At 41.8% G+C, this 19,593-nt stretch overlaps 2 pseudogenes; one reads left to right on the top strand and one right to left on the bottom strand.

The window, feature by feature from the left end:
- The first annotated feature begins 5,055 nt into the window (after positions 1-5,055).
- LOC130875592 (SH2B adapter protein 1-like) lies at positions 5,056-7,667 on the top strand (annotated as a pseudogene).
- Positions 7,668-16,692: 9,025 nt separating this feature from the next.
- On the bottom strand, positions 16,693-17,795 carry LOC130876368 (UDP-glucuronosyltransferase 2B4-like; annotated as a pseudogene).
- Between the last annotated feature and the right edge of the window lie 1,798 nt (positions 17,796-19,593).

A 19,593-nucleotide genomic window follows, 5' to 3' on the forward strand; every position in this document is an offset into this window, starting at 1 on the left:
CATTCTTATTCAAACCACCATGTATTCTTTTTTATTTTATTTTATTTTATTTTTTTATTCTTTTTTAATTAAAATTTCCAACTGCTCCCCGTTTCCCATTTCCCTCCCCCTCCTCCCACATATTGCCCCCTCCCCCGCTCCCCTCCCCCTATCCCCACTCCTCTTCTCCTCCCCCCAGTCCATTCCCCCTCCCTCTCGATACTGAAGAGCAGTCCAAATTCCCTGCCCTACAGGAAGACCAAGGTCCTCCCACTTCCATCCAGGTCCAGGAAGGTGAGCATCCAAACAGGCTAAGCTCCCACAAAGCCAGTTCATGTATTAGGATCGAAACCTAGTGCCATTGTCCTTGGCCTCTCATCAGCCTTCACTGTCCGCCATGTTCAGAGAGGAATAGTGCTGCTATGAGCATCCCTGCGTTACTATCTCATAAAGGTCCTTCATTCACTTCTTTTACATGTATACTCAGTAGTAGAATTCATGGACCACAAATCTATTTCTAATTTCATTAAGACTGTCCATTATCTTTTCATTTGTGTTCTTTCTATCAGATGTTAGTTTTATTGGAAAGAAATTTACTATATGCTGTTATTTTTTTATTATATACATTACTGCAAATGTCTGTATATGTATGTATGTGCAGGAGTGTGCTTTCACTTGTGTGATTGATCAAGAAAGTAAATAGAGCCATTGTGACCTGTTTTTCTTCGTTCACACTCCATCTACTTTCTCTCTAATTGCTTTGTATACATCTCATCTTCTGGAACTCTCTCTGCATTTAGTATTTGTGTGTTTTCTACACTCAAATATAAGAAAGTATTTTTAAAACAAAATCTTGCTGAATTAATTTAGTCCAACTGATAGTCACACTCTTGTTATGGTGTTATACAGGTGTTTCTATAGACAGCTTTCTTTATCTAAATTCCTATGACTCTCTGAGTTTGATGAGCATTCTGAAGGAATAAAAAATAATCATCCTTGCTGACAATTCAAGGAAAACAGAAGCAAACAAATGGGACAATATTTACCCTTGGCAGAGGTTTGGCAGGTCGGCAGTGGAGTCCTCCAACATAATCAAAGTTTGGTAAGACAGGGTGAGGAAATTCCAAATCCCAGTAGGTTCGAATGAGCCATATATCTGCCTTCCCCATCATCTCAGAAAGTGTTGTGGGTCTTCCTGAAGAGGAATCAGAACATCTCTCTATCCTCTTTTTAGAGTGCCTAAGGCTTCCCATGGGGAGTCAACAAAGTCTAGCCCATTGTTTTGAGGAAGGACCAAGGCTGTCCTATATGTAGGCCAAGCAAGGTATCCCTCCAGAGAGAATTTGTTTAAAAAAAAAAAAAAACCAGAGCAGGAAGTAGGGATAAATTCTGCTTTCACTGCCAGTGACCCCACAGTCTGCCCCAGCCATACAACTGTCACCCACATAAAGAGGGCCTAGTTTGGTCCAGTACTTTACTCACTTGCTGTCAGGCCAAAGTTGGAAGACTTTCATTAGCTTAGGTAAGCTGTTTCAGTGGGTATCATCATTATGGTGTTGATCTCTTAGTTCATCTTCTCACTCCTCCCACTCTTAGACTGGACTTTGGGAGTTGAGCCCAATTGGAACCCACCCTTAACTGTGATTTATGTATCCAGTGAGATTCTAATGAAGAACACTAATTTTTTTCTTTGAGAGCAATTGTTAGTTGGAAATAGCTTTACAGTTAGGGATGGGAGCTCAAACCAACTTCCCTCTCTCCATACTGAGATTCTGTGTCTTGAACCTAAGCCCTGTGCATGCTGCCACAGTGTCTGTAACTTCATATATACAAACTTCCTGTTGTGTCTCAGACACTGTTCCTTGATGTCTCTCAGTCCTATCATACTTAGGACTGAGTGTTCCAAAGTCCTTTTCTCTCTGCACAGTATCCTGTTTTGGGTCTCTGTATTAGTTTTCATCCACTACAAGAGAATGCTTTCCTGATGATGGGTGAACAAGACATTGATCTTTGGGGTATAGCAAAATGTTATTAGGAGTCATTTTATTCTTGTGTTCCTTTAGCAGAACTTTAGTATTTAATTTTTCCCTAGGCCCATGGCCTATCTAGTTTTAGGTTTTTGATTAGCTGAGCACTGTCAGGTATGGAAGTGGCTGTAAATGCAATCAGAGTGGTTGGTTGCTACTACATATGGGCTACTGTTGCTCCACTGTATCACATAGGCAGGTCACCTCTCTAGGTTTAAGAGTGCATAGCTGAGGTGGTGGTTATATTTCTCCTCTGATAGGTTCTAAAGTACCTTTAAATACCAGTCAGTAGGGTGAATATTAGTCAGTAGGGGTGAAGGCTCTGGGTAGGCCCTCACTCATCTTCTCCATTTTCAGTAAGTTAAATAAGTGTGGTCTTCAGCAATAGGGGCTTACCATTGTTTATTGAGTAACAGTCAATAGCCTTGGCAATAGTCCGAGTTTTGGGAGATTACATTGGGCCCTTAGATGAACAATTCAATTAGATGTACTTTGTTCATGGCATGAGAAGCATCTCTTTGTTCTAAAAGATGCTTAGTCTCCTTAATCATTTGGTAATTCCACTTATATTTATTTCATATAAAAATAAAAACTTCTATAATAGAGGGTTTCCATACAACCAGTCAAATGACCCTTGGATTTGTTTCTCCCTGTATTCTATCACTTATTTCCCTCTTTCCACAACCTCTTCCTCATTCATTTCTGCTTCAGTCTTCCGACTGACTCTCCATAACTATATATTGTATTTCCTCTTCCTTCGGAGATCTGCTCCTCCCCCAACCCCTTACTCTATACAAAACCTCTGTAGTTTTACATATAGTGGCAGGTCTACATGTAGCCGGTTTAAAAGCAAACAATACAGTATATTTCTTTTTTGGGGACTGGGTTACCTCTCTCAACATGACTTTCTAGCTCTATCTATTTATGAATTTCATAATTTAGTTTTTTTTTCAAGGCTGGATAATATTCCATTATGTAACTACACCACAATTTTATTATCTAATCATCTGTTGATAGGGAGTTTTCAATTTCTGGCTATTATGATTAGAGTAACAATACCATAGATGAGCCAATGTTTCCCTGGTAGGTTATAGAATCCTTTCAATACATGCCCAAAATGAGTATATTTGAATCTTAAGGTATTGCTTTCCATCTTCCTGAGGAACTCCCATAGTTGCTATAAAAGCTTGCATTCCTAGTAGCAGTGGATGAGTGCTCCCCCTCTCCCACATTCTTGCCAGCATGAACTGTCATTTTTTTGTTGATCTTGGTCATTCTGACTGGTTCTAGATGAAATCTTAAAGCAGTTTTAATTTCCCTTTCTCAGATGACTAAAGGTATTGATTGCTTAAATTTTGGTTAGGCATTTGTGTTTTATCTTTTTTTAGAGAGTTTTTGTTTAGTTCTGTACCTCATTTTAAATGTTTTTATCTTTCTTTCATTTTCTTTTTTGGCTGGCATATAAATATATTTGCATATATCTGTGTATCTTTATCATTTATCTCTCTCTATCTCTATTTGTCTATCTACATCCATGTATATAATGTTTCATACAAGTTTGTAGTATCTTTCTAATACTGTAATATATATCTTTTTCATACTTATACTTAGAGATAAAGTCACTCTGCAAGCAACTTTGGAGATGATACCACTTTTGTACCATAACCTTGGGAATTTATAACTACCAAAATATCCACTTGGGAGGCAGAGGCAGGCGGATCTCTGTGAGTTCGAGACCAGCCTGGTCTACAAGAGCTAGTTCCAGGACAGGCTCCAAAACCACAGAGAAACCCTGTCTCGAAAAACCAAAAAAAAAAAAAAAAAAAAAAAAAAAAAAAAAAAAAAAAAAAAAAACAACAACAACAACAAAAAACTACCAAAATATCTAAATATGCTATTAAAGTATAATGAGTGCCATTGTCTGAGGCAGGGCAATAGCACAAGCACAAGCAAGCACGTGCAAACTCACAATGAATAAGCAAAATTGGCCCAAACAACCTCTTAGAGGACCAAAAGCATGGTAACTAATGACTCGTACTTCTAGCCAATCACAACACTTCAACAGTTGACTGACAGTTTCAAAAGAACCAACCAAAAATGTTCCTGTGGCAGCTTAATTTCCCTAACCACATAAAACCCACTGATCTTTTTACAATAAAGAGCTTCTTCTTCTGTACTGGAATCTCTCAGAGCCTGTGCCATTGCCTCTGAGTCTTCTCACCCCCTTGCCCCTGGAAAACAGGGATCACACAACAGGCAGCAGCAACAAGCCCATAACAACTACAACTGGAACCCAACGTGGATGGCCCTCTTTTTTTCCCTTGCTTTTTGGGTCTTCATTACCCTCCTTTGGCCATTTTTCTTTCTTGTTTGCTGCCTCCACTGTCCCTACTCTGTTGGCATCTTGAGTTCATGCCCTTCATTTGTTTTTGGTGAGCTGATGACTATTTTCTTTTTCTAAGCCCTTGGTGACTTGGCACTTTCTTTTCTATCCCTACATTTTCTTTTCTTTCCCCTGTTTGTTTTCCTGGCTAGCAACTTTTCATCTAACTCGGTCCATCCAGGTATGATGGAAGAGAGTCATCTGTCTATGTGTTACTTTCATTGGTTAATACAGAAACTGCCTTGGCCCTTTGATAGGACAGAAAATTACGTAGGCGGGGAAGACAGAACAGAATGCTGGGAGAAAGAAGGCAGTGAGGCAGATGCGATGAAGCTCCAGCCCAAGATGGATGTAGGCTAGAATCTTTCCCGGTAAGTAGTCACCTGGTGGTGCTACACAGATTATTAGAAATAGGTTAATCAAGATGTGAGAATTAGCCATTAAGAGGCTGGAACTAATGGGCCAGGCAGTGATTAAAAGAATACAATTTGTGTGTTGTTATTTCTGGGGCAAAGCTAGCCATGTGGGATCCGAGCGGGAGGAAAAGCAGGCCTGCTCTCCTCATCACTACATAGGTAACCTCCACCAAAGGACTGACCACCCAGGAGGTAGAACCAATAAAGTACCCTCCCACTGGTCCTTTTCTCCCAGAGACCGTGTGAGCACATGGCCATGGCCTTACAAACCGTGGAAGTTCCTCACTATAAGCAGCACACTTGGTCCGTGGACATTACTTTCCCTTTCCGTTGCAAACTCCCTTGCAGCGTGAGAGCAACTGATGACTTTTGCCTGGGGTCACTCTCTAGGGTTGTCTGAAGCCTCTCTTGCTTTATGGGGAGTCCCAACCGCTCTTTGGAGTGTGAACTGTTGGATTTCTCCTAGTCTCTCTTCTCAACTAATCTGGTTACGTGACCACCAGTTAAGGGCCATCAGGGCAGTGACCAGTCTCTTAATTCAGGAGAAGGCTTTGACTATTCAACTGTGGTTAAATCACCTTGCCCTTCTGGGATTGGGGACATTCTCCTCAGACGGCAGCTGCTTCCACTAGCTTGACCCTGCAGCTGAGTACGAGAACTGAGATACAGTTGTTACCACTCACCCCGTGTTTTCTGCCCCCTTTCTTCTTTGCTGCCCATACTTACTGGCTCGTCCTGGGGCCCATCGTGAATGGTGCCCCTTCCCTGGAGGATGGGGCTTTCCCTTCTCTGCCAGTGCTGCCACTACCCACTCCACGAAGTTGGCAAGAGTTGTGTGAGTCCCATGCGAGGGCTGCTGCCCTGGATCTTGCCTGCCGTTTTCGCCTCTACCTGGCCTCCCACCCACAATATGCAGAGCCCGGAGCAGAAGCTGCCTTTTCTTGCCATTTTGGTGAGCTATTCCTGCGAAGCTGAGGTGGCCCGGGCCTTGGGTTCACTCTCCCCAACTGTCTTGCCCTCATTGAGCCCTGGTGTGGAGATTGCACCACCACATGACTTGTCCCTTGACAGCTGCAGGGTGGATGGGCCCCTGGCTGTGTTGGGCCCACCTCTATCTTCTGAGGACCTAGCTGGACTCCTTTCTTCTTCAGTCTCTTCCTCCTCTACCATCTCCTCAAAGCTAAAGCTCGGGAAACACTTTTCCCTTCTTTCCATGGGTTACTCAGTCAAAGATTCTGTTCGGGGCACTCTGCAGTGGCAAGAGACCATTGCCTCTTCCTCCTCAGCTGGGCCTCTGGAGATCACATCAGGCCCTCCAGTACTAGGTGGAAACAGCAACTCCAGCTCCTGCTGGGACAGTTGGTAGGAGACTGGCTAGTGATGACACATCCCCTGGGGAGAGATGGTCTCACTGCTTTGAGATGCTGAGACTGAGTTGTGGAGGGGGAACCTTGAAAGACAGAGCTGCTCAGTTTTGTGGAGGCTGAAGAAGGTTAGCCCAGCAGGAGTGGGTCATGGAGGAGGGGTGGCTAGGCTGACCTCAGGGGGAGGAGGGAAGCTTCAGGGGCAGAAGTGTCGCCCACTGCTCCAAAGTGAAGGAGAAGGAGGAGGAGGAAGTTGCTTGGAGTTCCTTGTACCACCAGAGCATCCCAGCCTCGTCTCAGCATTCCCTGTTCTACTATCATTGATGTCTGTGCAGCCACAGCTGAGAGATGCCTGAGAGGGAGAACACGTTTGTGGTTAAGGTAGAAGGCCCTTCAGAGTATATTTTGGCCACAACTGATGCACTTCTTGTGAAGGCCTAGTGTTTGACATCCAGGAGTACCTAAGCCCTGGACTCTGCCCTGCTATCAGCCCCCTCCCACGACCCTTCCCCTGGCTCCTGGGACCACCTACCTCACAAAGGATAACAGACATCCTGGAGTTGCCCTGTCTGAAACATTCAGCAAGTCTGCCCAGCCAGGACCTGCTGCTGGGGCCCAGTGAGAGTAAAATGACCACGTGTTGCAGGGGGCTTATGGTGACCTCTCTGACTGGCTGTCAGTGTCTTTCTCTCCTAATTCTGCCACCATTGCTGCCTCCCACTTTGACTCAATGGAACTGCTTCTTCCAGAATTGCCCCCTTGCATTCCCATTGAGGAGGGGCCACCAGCAGGGACAGTTCATCCCCTCTCAACCCCCTACCCTCCCCTGGATACTCCAGAAACAGTCACAGGGTCATTGCAGGGGGTGTAAAAGAGTGCTGAGGGGGATATCCTTGGTTCCAAGGCCTGCTTTCTCGACTCAACGCTACCCAGTTAGTGCTGGAAGGAGGCATTGACTCCCCTGGTGTCTTCCTAGTATGTCACAGTGAGACAAGACATGGTGAATATGTGCTTAGTTTCAACATCTAGGCGAGGCCAAATACCTGCATTTGTCACTGAATGAGGAGTCATTGCTGGGTCCAACATCTGTGGTTCCAGTTCATTTTCAATATCCTTGAGCACTTCTGGGTGCATCCCATCCCTGTGGAGTCTGGAAGCTGCAGTGATGCTGTCCTTGTCAGCTATTGTGCCCTCCCAGTGGCAGCAGGGCTGGGAACAGGCTGGGAGCCATGCAGGCGTGTGCCAGGACGACTGATGCTACCCTGATTCTCCTTATTTTGAGCAAGTACTCAGACAATGGACCATGAAGCTCCAAACACATTACGGTGGGTACACTATGTTGAAGGCAGGCCTTGACCCCTCAGTTTTCCTCCAATTGCACTCTGCTTATGATGATGCAGCAGAAACCCAAGCCTGTACAAATCTGCAATTTGGACTTAATTTACCCTGGGACATACTTACTGCCTGTGGGCAATACACTGATTCTCAGAATCCATGATTGGCCCACATGCCACTTTCCAACAAGTGTCCAACCCTAGCCTTCAAGGCCCTCAAACTTTGTATGCCCAAGGACAGTGTAGGCTATTTCTGAAATCTTGTCCAGCAGGCTGTGGAACCATTTCCTAAATTTTTGACCCATGTCACCAATGCTGTTAAAAAGCTCATCCCATCTGGCCCTACCAAGAGTATTCTTATTATACAGCTAACCTGGGAAGGACTCAACACTGTCACCTATAATTGTACCTGTTAGAAATGAAAATAATCATAAGTGGGTCTTGGCCGTCCATGATATTGACACACGGACCGGCCCATTTCCACCTTTATGGCTTCCACCAATGCCTTGGTCAATGCTAAACTTGACAAGGATGATAATTTCATACTGCCAGACCATATTTGTTGGGGATGTGGACACTCTGGCCACTTAAATAAGGATTGTCCCAGGGCTCGTCCAAAGACCTTATGCCCTAAATGTCAAAAGGATTATGATTGGGCACAAAACTCTAGATGTTCCCAGTGGGACCTGACATGAGTGATAAACTAGACAAGGGCTTCACACTCCTGGTGCATGAAGGTAAGTGATGTGCTTTGGTGTGCAATGGTTAAGGTGCACTGGTTCACTATGCTGATCTCTTCAATTTCAGAAGCATAGTAGATATTCTTTAAAAAGTTGGATTGCCCCAATACTTTTGTTCTCTCCGCTGAGGTTACTTGAATAGCAGTAGAACCAATCTCAATAGAGATTTTGGTGTCTTTGTGAGCTAGCTTGACAGCATTGTGGAATACCTTTAGGTGCTTTTCCATAGCTAAGATGGCAGCAGAAAGTTCCTGTTGCTCATGCTCTATGTGCTCAGCCAGCTTCCCAGGACAGTCTATGAAAATAAGTTGTTTTTTGCCCTTCAGGTCAGTCAGTAGCTGCAGGTGGTACTTGTTGTACTCTCTGATCCAGAAGTTACATTTATAGACTGCAGAGACATTGTTGTAAGCAAAGCCAGGAAAAACAACAAACCATTTAGAGAGGAAGTCTGTTTTAAAGCCATTGTTAGGTCCAGTATGGGCACCCTGGATAATCATTTCTCTCGGGATAGATGACTTTCTGCCCTCCCCCCCTTTAAAATTAAAGATTAAAAATTATGACACACCATCAAAAAATGTCATTGTCCTGGCTGCTATAACCTTTACAGATGCCAATAAAACTAATTTTGGGTTGAAGTAATAATGGGAGTTAATTACAAGGAAAAGGCCTATACCTAACCAAATCCTGGATCAGTACAACCAGGAGAGTTATTGGCAGTCCTTAAGGTATCGAAAATGACCAAATCAGAATCTGTAAATATTTTCTCAGGTAGCTGCTATGCCATACAAGCATGTAAAATACTATATTTGCACAAAATTAAAGTCCCAAAAGGATTCCATCTCCCAAACTATGCAAACTATTCAAGACTTATTACAATCCAGAGTACACACCTGGCACATATCTCATATCAGATTGCATATGGGACTGGCAGGAATGCTAGCGACAGGCAACCACAAAGTAGACTGCCTAAACTATGATTACGACAGTGCCCTTGCCTTTGCTGGAAGAGTCTAGGCACCTCCATCAGCAATTTCATTTATCCCCACAAAATGTGCTCAAGTTCTACCTGGTTTACTATTTCCCAGCTGTAAACATTTAATCAGAACCTATACAACTTAATTAACGTGGGCCAAGCCATTGGATTTGTCTACCACATTCTTTGACCAATTGTGGGATCACATAAAATCCATGCTAGACCCCTCTAAACTTGTTGAATGGTGACTTATGGGAGGGATGGTAGTGGCGCTAATATTTCTGCTTAAGTATCTTCTATAGCTCAGATCCTGATAATAGCAGGTGAACAAGGCAACACTCCAGGTGTTAATGGCTATGGAGCATGCTGGACCAAAACCTCCAAGGGAGGTGGTCCATGGTTTACTAACCCAAATACAGGAGGCTATTTAAAGCCCTAGTACTCTGAAAAGTCTTCCCTTGCTTCTGACTTCTTGGGACCTTCTGGGGACCCAACCCTTTGAGGACTTATAGTCAAAGTCAGTTAAGAGCCTGTCCAGCAGGCCAGCCTATGATAGGCACATCTCCAAGTGCTGGGGGGTGGTCACTGAGATGGGGTTATAAAATTCCATAACTCCCACGAGGTTGCCTAATAAGAATAAAAAAAAAGAGTGAGATGAGGCAAGGCAATAGAACATGCACAGGCAAGCACATGCAAACTCACAATGAATAAGCAAAAATGGCCAAAACAACCTGTTAGCAGACCAACAGCATAGTAACTAAAGACACACACACACCTAGTCAATCACAACATCCAACAGTGACTGCCAGTTTTAAAAGGACCAACCAAAAACGTTCCTGTTCTACCTTAATTTCCCTAAACCTCCAAAACCTTTGACTTTTTTTTTTTTCCAATAAAAAGCTTCTGTATTGGAATATCCCAGAGTCTGTGTTTTTGCCTCCATGTCTTCTCACCTCCTTCTTTCCCTGGGAAACAGGGATCACACAATAGGCAGCAGCAACAAGCCCACAACAACTACAGTTGTCTATGAATCCTGTTTGTCATACTCAAGGAAACACATTTCTTGGAAGTCTCCATCTAGTTTTCCCTGGTAGGTGCTGGAACCCTGTTGAGTGATCCTCTCAGGGAACTGAGAATTTTATGTTGTTTTGCTTTGTTTTGAGATATTCTGATAGAGCTCAGGGCGGTCCCTATGTCACTAGATAGCCAAAGTTGACCGTGAATTCCAGATCATCTTTCTCCAAGTCTGAACAGCTGCGGTTATGGGTGTGAACTGGCACTCACCCAGTGTGAACTTTTTGTGGGGATTTAGTTTCAGGATTTCATTTTGAGACACAGTCTCACTGTATCACCCTGGCTGACCTCCGAGAAAAATTTCATTATGCCTGAGTTCCTTGTCCTCATATTGTGCTTGATTCATGATTGACTATGTAATAATTAGGTGTATGTAAGTTTGTTTGCTGATAATAAGGGTAAACAAGTCACAAAATATGGAAAGAGAGCTGTTTGTTCATTAGGTATATTTTAAAACACTGAAACTAGTAATCATTATTTCTGCACTTCAATGTCATACATTTTAAATACAATTTCAATCATCCTAATAAATAAACATAGATTCTCCATAGATGCTGAATTCACATGTTTTATGTGCTTGGTACGTAGACAGTGTATTTGCAGCTGTGCAGGAATTTAGTAGGTGAAATGAGAAAGTGTTTCAAAGTATAAATGAGAAAACTAATTTATATAAATAAAAAATTTCTCAATGCTATGTAGATATCTATCTAGAAATATGTATTAGTCATAAGCATAAATATATAAATCATGAAGACATTGAGTTTGTTTAAAGCTACTGTTTGTGGGGCTAGTGAAATGGATTAGAAGTAAAAGAGTTTACCATGCAAGAGTAATAACTTGAGTTCACTCCCCATACAAGTTGGAACACCTGAATTCATCCTGAGAATCTACATGAAGGTGGAGATAAAAACTCTTCAAAGTTTAATCTGACCTCTTCATATGCCACACAGAGCATAAGTTCCAACCCAGAATTATAGTAATGACAGCAATATAATAATGATATTGATGACGCCACAACTGAAGTAAAGCTACTTTTTAAAAGCATGAACTGAAATGGCTTGCACATATGTTAATTAGAGAAATTCTTGAAGTTTTGTTTTGTGGGTCTATGCCTTTCTGAAGTGTCCTGTTCATGTCATAGACAAGGTTTTGTAGTTGACATTGGGACATAAGCTTTTCTACAACGCTTTGAATTTGGCAGATAATTTCACAGACTTTTCACCATGTTACTTAGGAGAGATAAATCTTTCTGCTGCCAATCCTGTTGATTCAGGTTCATCTTCAATGACACAGCCAATTGAGAAAGCAACAATCCCAATTAAATAGGTACTTACCTAATACTTCACTGTAAAACTGATTCCACTTCTTCTCGTTAAATGTTTGGAACCAAAAGTCAAAATAAAACACATAGATTAGATTTTGCACCCTCTCCGTGAATGTCAATCGATCACTCAATTCTGACATAGCAGGAGGCACGTAGGAAGGAGGCAGTGGCAGTCCTCCATTATACTTTTCATATGTGGAGCCAGGGAAGAATCGGAGACTGTACACAAGTGGTATCTTGAGAATCTCAGCCAGCAGGTCACCGCAGGGTATGAAGGGATCTGCTACTATGACATCAAAGCTTGAGTTTTGTAGTTTTGTCATGAGATCCTTGTTAAAAACTGCATCTTTGCAGATACTTTCAAAATAGTCTGAATATAACCAAACCACGTCTTGCAACATTAAAAAGTATCTCCAAAATGACTTCTTTGACATCTCATAAATTTGTTTCCTAATTGACTCCATGAAAAGTTCCTTTACACCAGCCGTGGAATATGATGAAGGATATGTTTCAAACTCAATAGCAGATGTGTTATCAACCTCATAAGAAAGGGAAGATGAGGGTCTCAGAACAGTCACTTCATGACCCTTCTTCACAAGCTCATCTAGGATTACCCTTAAATTGAGCCAATGACTGTATTCCATTGGCCACACCAGCACCTTCCCAGCACTCCCAGATCCAAAGAAGCCACTCAGCTGTAGCAGGAGCAGGGCTGCTGTCATTTTCACAGACATCTTGGTTAAATTCAGAGTTTCGTTTCAAATGGTGATGGCTCAGCTCTTGGAGTGAAAGGAAGGGTAATGGTCAGTTAGTTAAAGTATAACTTGTACCTACTAAGGCAAATACACATGGGATAGTCACAACCTCAGGATGTCAAGTGCAAAAACCAGGAGGCAGATGTGGACATCTGAAATGACTCCTAGTTCTCAATGACCTTGAATATATAATGTACTTAGAGAACAGTGGAAAGCAAGATCTCTCTGTGCTTCTAATGTAGCTTCCTTAATAACAACTTGAAGTAAAGACTAACTGTTGATTCACATTTTTTAAATATCACAGTTCGGTGTGTCTTTATAAGAATTTAGCAGCGTGGATCATTTATCACACTATTTAATGATTTTATATTTCTGAATCAGTGGTTCGTAGTATGACCTTACAATTATAAATACTGCAATTATTATTTTTTTGCAATTATTTTTATCTTAGATAAAATATCCCTGTTCTTTATGCCTTTCCATTGGTTTCAGCTCTGCCCAACCAGGAATCTGCTTTCTTGTAACTATTCAGCCTGGCAGGAGTGAATATATTCTCATGAGACAATTCTCCTTCCCTCCTTGGCTATCAGACTATTAAAAGAATGGATGCTAAGAAATTAGAATTTTCCTGGAGACCTTCTGCTGGGAGAAGAAATGTCTGATGCCTTGGGGACACCCAGGAGGAATCTGTCCTCAAAAATCCTTTGCAAGCTAGGGCCAAAATACACCTGAAGAGATTAGGTGCTAAAATAATGTTGGGCAAGAGACCAACGCATGTCTGAACTGGCTAGCTATGCATATATCTTGTCAGAATCTCAAAGGTGAAGTTGGGTAAGGATGACTGGCTCTCTGTCTCTCTTTCTAAAGTGATCACAATAAAAAAAATCTGTTTTTCTGCATTCTACAACTGTTTGGCTACTTTGATTGGCTTATTTAGGTGTGTGTGTGTGTGTGTGTGTAACCAGTTTGTTGGGGAGCACATGTTAAAGGAGATAGAAAAGTTTCCTTTTTTTTTGAAAAGTTTCTTTTATGTAATGTTAAATCTGTTTTGTAACAGAAAGTTCACACTTACTCCTTTCTAATTTGATTGGCAATAGTTTTGTTCCCAAATTTTGACTATTATTTTTTCTTAATATTCATGAGCCATATTTTTGTCATGTTCTATATTTTGATCTCAACCCTTTTCTGAATCCATGTATCTTTTGTAGACATCACCAAGAACATAATTCCTTATTTTTATTATTTTCTCATTGAGGCAAAATATTATTAGAAAAAGATACTGGGGGAAGGAATGTGTGGAAGCACCATCAGGCTCTTGGGCCGAACCGAATTTATCCTGACCTGTCCTTTCTGGGAGCCACAAATTAGGTTGCTCCTGAGTAGGCAGATTAGGTAGAGAGAGAAACAGGGTAGAACTTGTGGCCAGTCCTGGGGTGGGTATGATAGTTGAATACAGCAGGGAACTGGGCTGGTAGGAAGTTTGGACAAAATCATCTTGCAGGACCTTGCTTGAGTTTAACAGGCTTGGGGTGGGGACCCCGGAAATGGGGATCCACCCTGTCTGTTGTTATGCCCCCATCCCAGTTCCCTGTAAAAGGTTTGTGTGGATCTGTTCTTACTTTTCTTTGATATGTAACTACATGATGGAAATGCTCAGGATCTTTAAAGTCTGTGGAAGTGGTAGACTGTTTCATCTATAAAATATAAAATGTTTAATATTTTAAGAAATATGGAAAACACATTGTTTTTCGCCTGTATTAATTGTAATCATTCACCTAAAAATAGAATGTAACCACTTCATAATTTTTATATTGCTGGAAAGATTCTGCTGTGGCATATAAGCTCTAAGGGAAAAATAAAAAAGACAGAAGGAAAATACCAAGAAAGATGCAGATAGAAGTCAAGATGTAGAAGGAAGACATTAGAAAGTAAAGAAGGTAGTCAGTCGTCAGGAAAGGGAAAGAAAGAAAACAGAGTAAATAAACAGAATGAAAAAAAGAATAGAGTTTAAGAAAGAATTTTAAAAAAAGTAAAAAAGTAGCTTTTATCCCTCCGAAAAGAAGTCTTTTTTTTTTTTTTTTTTTTTTTTTTCTGAATCAGCGTCTCATTTTTAGTCTTTCTGACCTGCAGAACCTGGACTCTCTGAATGTTATCAGACATGTCTTTCCCTGTGAACAATCAGTTTTCTTTTAATTCTTGTGAGTAAAGATTTCTTTTGGCCAGTGCTGCCTTTATAGCTCGGGCCTGTAGGTTTTGGGGACTTTGGAATAATCTATTTGCAAATCTATGGGGAACTTGCTTGGGCAGCTTCAGCTCTCTTCCTTATTTCATTTATTCCTAGCATCAGCTTGGTTGTATTGCCCTGGGATTTAGACACAGGGGATCTCAGTCTGCCCTGGGTGTGGAAGGAGCAAGGGCTCTTGATTGATCAGCTTTCTCATCTCTCTTTTGTAGGACACTGTGTATTAGCTGCAGTTACTCTTCTTTTCTGTCCTTGTCCACTACTGATGCTTCCTGGGCAACCAGATCATAATAATTTCCCCACCTTTGGGGGGTTAGTATACTCTACAGGCATGACACTAAGATTGTCACAGGGTTTACCTCACTCTTACTAACTAACTAGAGTTTCTGCTGCTTCTGACTCTGATGCTGTGAACATATTATGGGTGAAGGACTCAGCTCTGCATTGGTAGTAAGATTGTTCCTAGTTTCAGTGCATGTGCTTCTCATGTAGGATTTTCTTCTTGTTGCTGATAAAATCCAGTTAATTCCACCTCAACTTACATTGGAGCAGAAGTCCACTTGTCTGTTTTGAAATCTAGTGCTCACCAATATAGAATGTGTGAATATTTTATTTTTGGAATTAGGGTGGCACTTGGTTAGTTATTTTTTGTGATTCTGTACTGCACAAAACATTTTTTTTTTCTGTAATATGTGGAGTCACATCACATGCTCGATACAGGTTTTCTTTGTCTTGCTCTTTTCTGGAGACTTGACTTCTTGTAGTTTATTCTGGTAGTTTACTCTGCTGTCTTCTTCACAACGATAACTATTATTTTCACTCTTTGCTGTTAAAACTTCAAAAATTAATTATAAGAACTCTTTTATATCATAAAGGTAATCTTTGTCATGTGATCGGAGCCATGAGATAGACTACCCTGGTTTTCCTCATAAATTAATGTCATCTGTGTACAGAAATCATACCATGCCTTGATTCTTTCTTCCCATTTGTAGAATAGCACTATCTAGTTATGTTTGAATCAGCTATGATATCAAATTAAGATAGCGTTGTTTATACATTTAGAATTTTATCCTAACCTTGAGAAACTCACAGTATATACCCACATTGTAGAATGAGATTCCTGGAGTCATTCAAAAAGTATTTACTGATTATCAAATTGTTCTATGAAGTCTGGATATATGAAGAAGAAGACAAGGTCTCTCTGTCCAGGATAAACCTAATATAGGGTTGGCGCAAACTGTGATTGAAAATGCAAATGCGTAATACAGTTCTCCCACAATTCTACGGCCTGAGTGACGTTTGCTGTTTAGTTTCTGGTGTTTAGGATTCCTGGATTTATAATTAACTGGACTAGAAATGGAATCTGCTGTTGGTATGATGACAGCATGGCTATATCAGAGCAGTAACTGGTATGACATCAAAAGATAGTTGGGGTTGTATGACTCCCAGACTCATCCTTACTTTGCTTCCTTATTCAATGTAGGACCATCATGATTTAGGAGAGGTCAACCTGCTGTGGACAGGACCACAGGCATGTTCCCTTCTATATCAGATCAGCTCAATCTTCTGTGGACTGGACCATCCTTCATCAATCAATAATCAATATCCATTCCCAAAGGCTTGCCAAGAGACCAGACTTTCCTCATTGATGACTCTAGGCTTTGTCAAGTTAACAACTGAAGCTATCTAGATAGATAATTAACTGTTTCCTAATTGGATTTTAGCCCCCATTCTAATGGGAAGAACCTGACACTATAAACCTGATTAAAGGTCAAGAAAATCCTGGCTTGGAACCTACTACTGCTGTTTTGCTAAATGATCATGTTGCCATATTATTTTATAAAGAGTTATGTTAATAGCCATAGTTCTGGGTTAGTCTCAGCCTTTGTCAGAGAAACTTTTGTTGTAGCAGGGACCAATCAGTTCAGAGACTTACAGCTCCCCTAATGACTGAGAATAATCAGGCCCATGCTAAAGCTCAGGGAATACTGCAGAAGAATGGGGAAATAATGTAAGAACCCGATGTTGAAGAGAAGTACTCAGGGAACATTTTTTTTCTGGACATGCCATGGCCATTGTAGTCAGCAATTTGTGATGACGAACATCACAGTCACCACACAGGCAAGCAGGAATCCAAGCACGTCCAGAGAGTGGTACTGGAACCAGGTGAGATCATGTGCTGCCACACGAAGGTGTTTGGCCCTTTTGTGGTGCATGACGTACTCAATCCAGAAGACAGCTCTGTCCAGGGGCTTCACTGGCTGGTTGTGGTGGATTCTTGATAGCCGCATGACATTCTCCTTATAGCTAAAGACATCAACATCAAAAGCCAATTAGTTTACTTTCTTCAAGCCTATGAAAGGTTCAGGAAAAGCATCATGAGACTCAATAAATGTCATAGAGGAGCACTAGGTACAGTGTGGTTTTGACTGGGACATGTTGGGAGGTTTGCCTGGAGGTTGGTATTTTCTGTGAAATTCTTTCCAAAACTGAAATGAGAAATCATTGTGGGAAGGAAATCTTTCCAGCAGAGCAAATGTCCATAAGCCCTTTCTGGCACTGTAAGTGAGGTGGTTCATACAATTTGACAATGACCACATTGATGCTTTTGAGAAAAAAACTGTTAAAATTCTCTGAAATTTCAATAAAAGCACTATTAGTGATTAAAATGGTAACTGGTGAGAATGGAGTATACTTTGCAGAGATGACTTCAGGGCTGGGGTTCAGGTCTTTGATAACTTGTTTAGAAATTATTTCCCTCATCAAATTATTCTAAACTAACTTCTCATACAGTAAGTCTGTAGGGATAATTTTCAGTCTTGTTTGATGGTAAATACTCATTCCTCATTGGTTAAATGAGTTTTATATTGTTGTTTTTAAACTTAAAGGTCAGATGAATTCTATTGTTACCTTGGAGAAAACTTATCTGAACTAGTTCCAACTTGAATAAAATCACTGTACTCACGAAGGGCCATTAATGACTGTCTTCACAGCATGGAGCAAATCTGTGCTGGACATTGTGAGAAAGTTCAGTTGAAGCCCTGCTCCTGTGGTCTTCATGTGAGCAACATTACTAAATTGGTCTCCAAGCAAAGGAATGGCAACCATAGGGATCCCATGGTTGATCGCCTCATAGATGTCATTGGTGCCACTATGAGTTAAAAGCTCCAGTTTTAGGGTGAAGAAACAGAAGAGGGAAGGGAAGATGGCGTGGGCATGTCAGAGGTAATGGGAGTGGGCGTGGCTTGTCCCTTAAAGGGAAAGGAAAGCACAATATTCCCAGGTCTTCCTTATAATAAAAAGCAGGAGACGAGACACCACAGCCCAAAGGAACTGGGGCAACAAACTCTCAAGACTGCTTCCTGCTGATTGTGGGAGTCGTCTTTTGGGGGGGTGCGAGAGAAGGCTGGGTGCTGGTCGCATCCTGGCATGGCTGGTCTCTTTGCCTTTGACTGGTGTCTGTGGCATGAAAATTGTCTGGTGTCCCTAAGGTATTGGCAGAACAAAAACAAAGTTAAATTAAGAAAAAAAAATTTTTAGGACCAGGGAATTGAGGGGGTATCTGGCCTGTTTAAGATGGATTTTTTAATTCGGCTCCCTGGAACTCACGAGAACTCCTTGGGTTTGTGAAAACAGAAGTTTTAGACATAATGACTGTGGCATAAGAGATAAATTTAATTTGAAATTTGTTTGGTGAGGTCACCTTGCAAAACCTCAACCTGGCGAAACCTCTCAGCTGTCAAACTGTCAGAGATCTTTGAGAAGGATAAGATTTTACTTGAGTTACTGATTAAAAAATGACAGAGAACTTACTTGATTGGCACCCAGAGCTACTCTTTTTGGATCCTCTGTGGTCACTGAAGGTTGTATTTGACCTTTGCTGTTTAGTGCAGGGCCTGTCAGGCTGTAGAAGACCCTGTGGGCTAAGAAATCTGTAGGAAGACAGGCCTATCTTGACCTGAGCAGCTAGGCTGTCGATTCCAGCGATTTCGTCCACGTCTGGAGGTCTTTACTTTAGACGAAAGGCAGCTTTGCCCAATGGTCAGCGCTCTGCAGTTGAAGCAAAATGCAGAAGGACGTTGTTCTGCGCGTGTCTGTCTTCTGTCTTCTTTGGAGGGAGCAGAGAGCTGCTGCTAGGAGCCAACCTGTCTCTTTTTTGTTGTGAAAAGTTTTTTTAATAATTAAATATTTAAATATCACATTCCCTAGATCTCTGAGCAGTTGAGGGCAAAGAACTGTTTGTAATATAAGGTTAGTGGCGGAACCAACAATGGTAGAGAACAGCTTAAGAGACTTAAAGATACATACCAGTTTAAAATATGAAACTCATGTTTTGTAGTCTGAAATGAGATGTAATAAACAATTATTATATATAGAAAGAGTGAACAGGAATTGGACAATGTGGACGCCTCTAATGGGCCCTATTAAAGGCATTTGACCATTGCTCAAAATACATTTAACCGAGTTAACATGAGGAGTTTAGTGAGAACCAGGTGAAGAGGCAGGGTAAAACCAGGAGAGTGTGGTCATGTGGCCTGGCTTCCAGCCAAGATGGCGAAAAAAGTCACCTGACCCATCTGGCCCTCAGCCAAGATGGCTACCACCATGTGTAGTCTGCTCTGTTGGAGAGCCGCTGTGGGGCAAAGGCTGGAACTGAAAAAAAAAACTGCACCATGCCATGGCTGGAATTGAAAAAGCCGGGAAGCCGGTTGCTATCCAGAGCCAAAATCGTGAAAACCTGCAGGACGAACACCCAGGACCGCGTGGAAAAGCGTCCTTTGTCCACGGGTGGGGTGCTATGGCCTAGCTGGATCCTGGTGACCCAGAAACCAGGAGAGAAGAGAAAAAAGGAAAGAAAGGAAATGGAAAGAAAAGATAAAGATGCTGAGGACCCGGTCCCCAGTCGAATGCACTGCATGGGAAGTGTGTGGTGCTAATGCGGATGGACCGGCCCCCAGGACCCGATCCAAACACGGCTCTGA

This window comes from Chionomys nivalis, chromosome 6 (genome assembly GCF_950005125.1).
Source record: "Chionomys nivalis chromosome 6, mChiNiv1.1, whole genome shotgun sequence".
NCBI lineage: Eukaryota > Metazoa > Chordata > Mammalia > Rodentia > Cricetidae > Chionomys > Chionomys nivalis.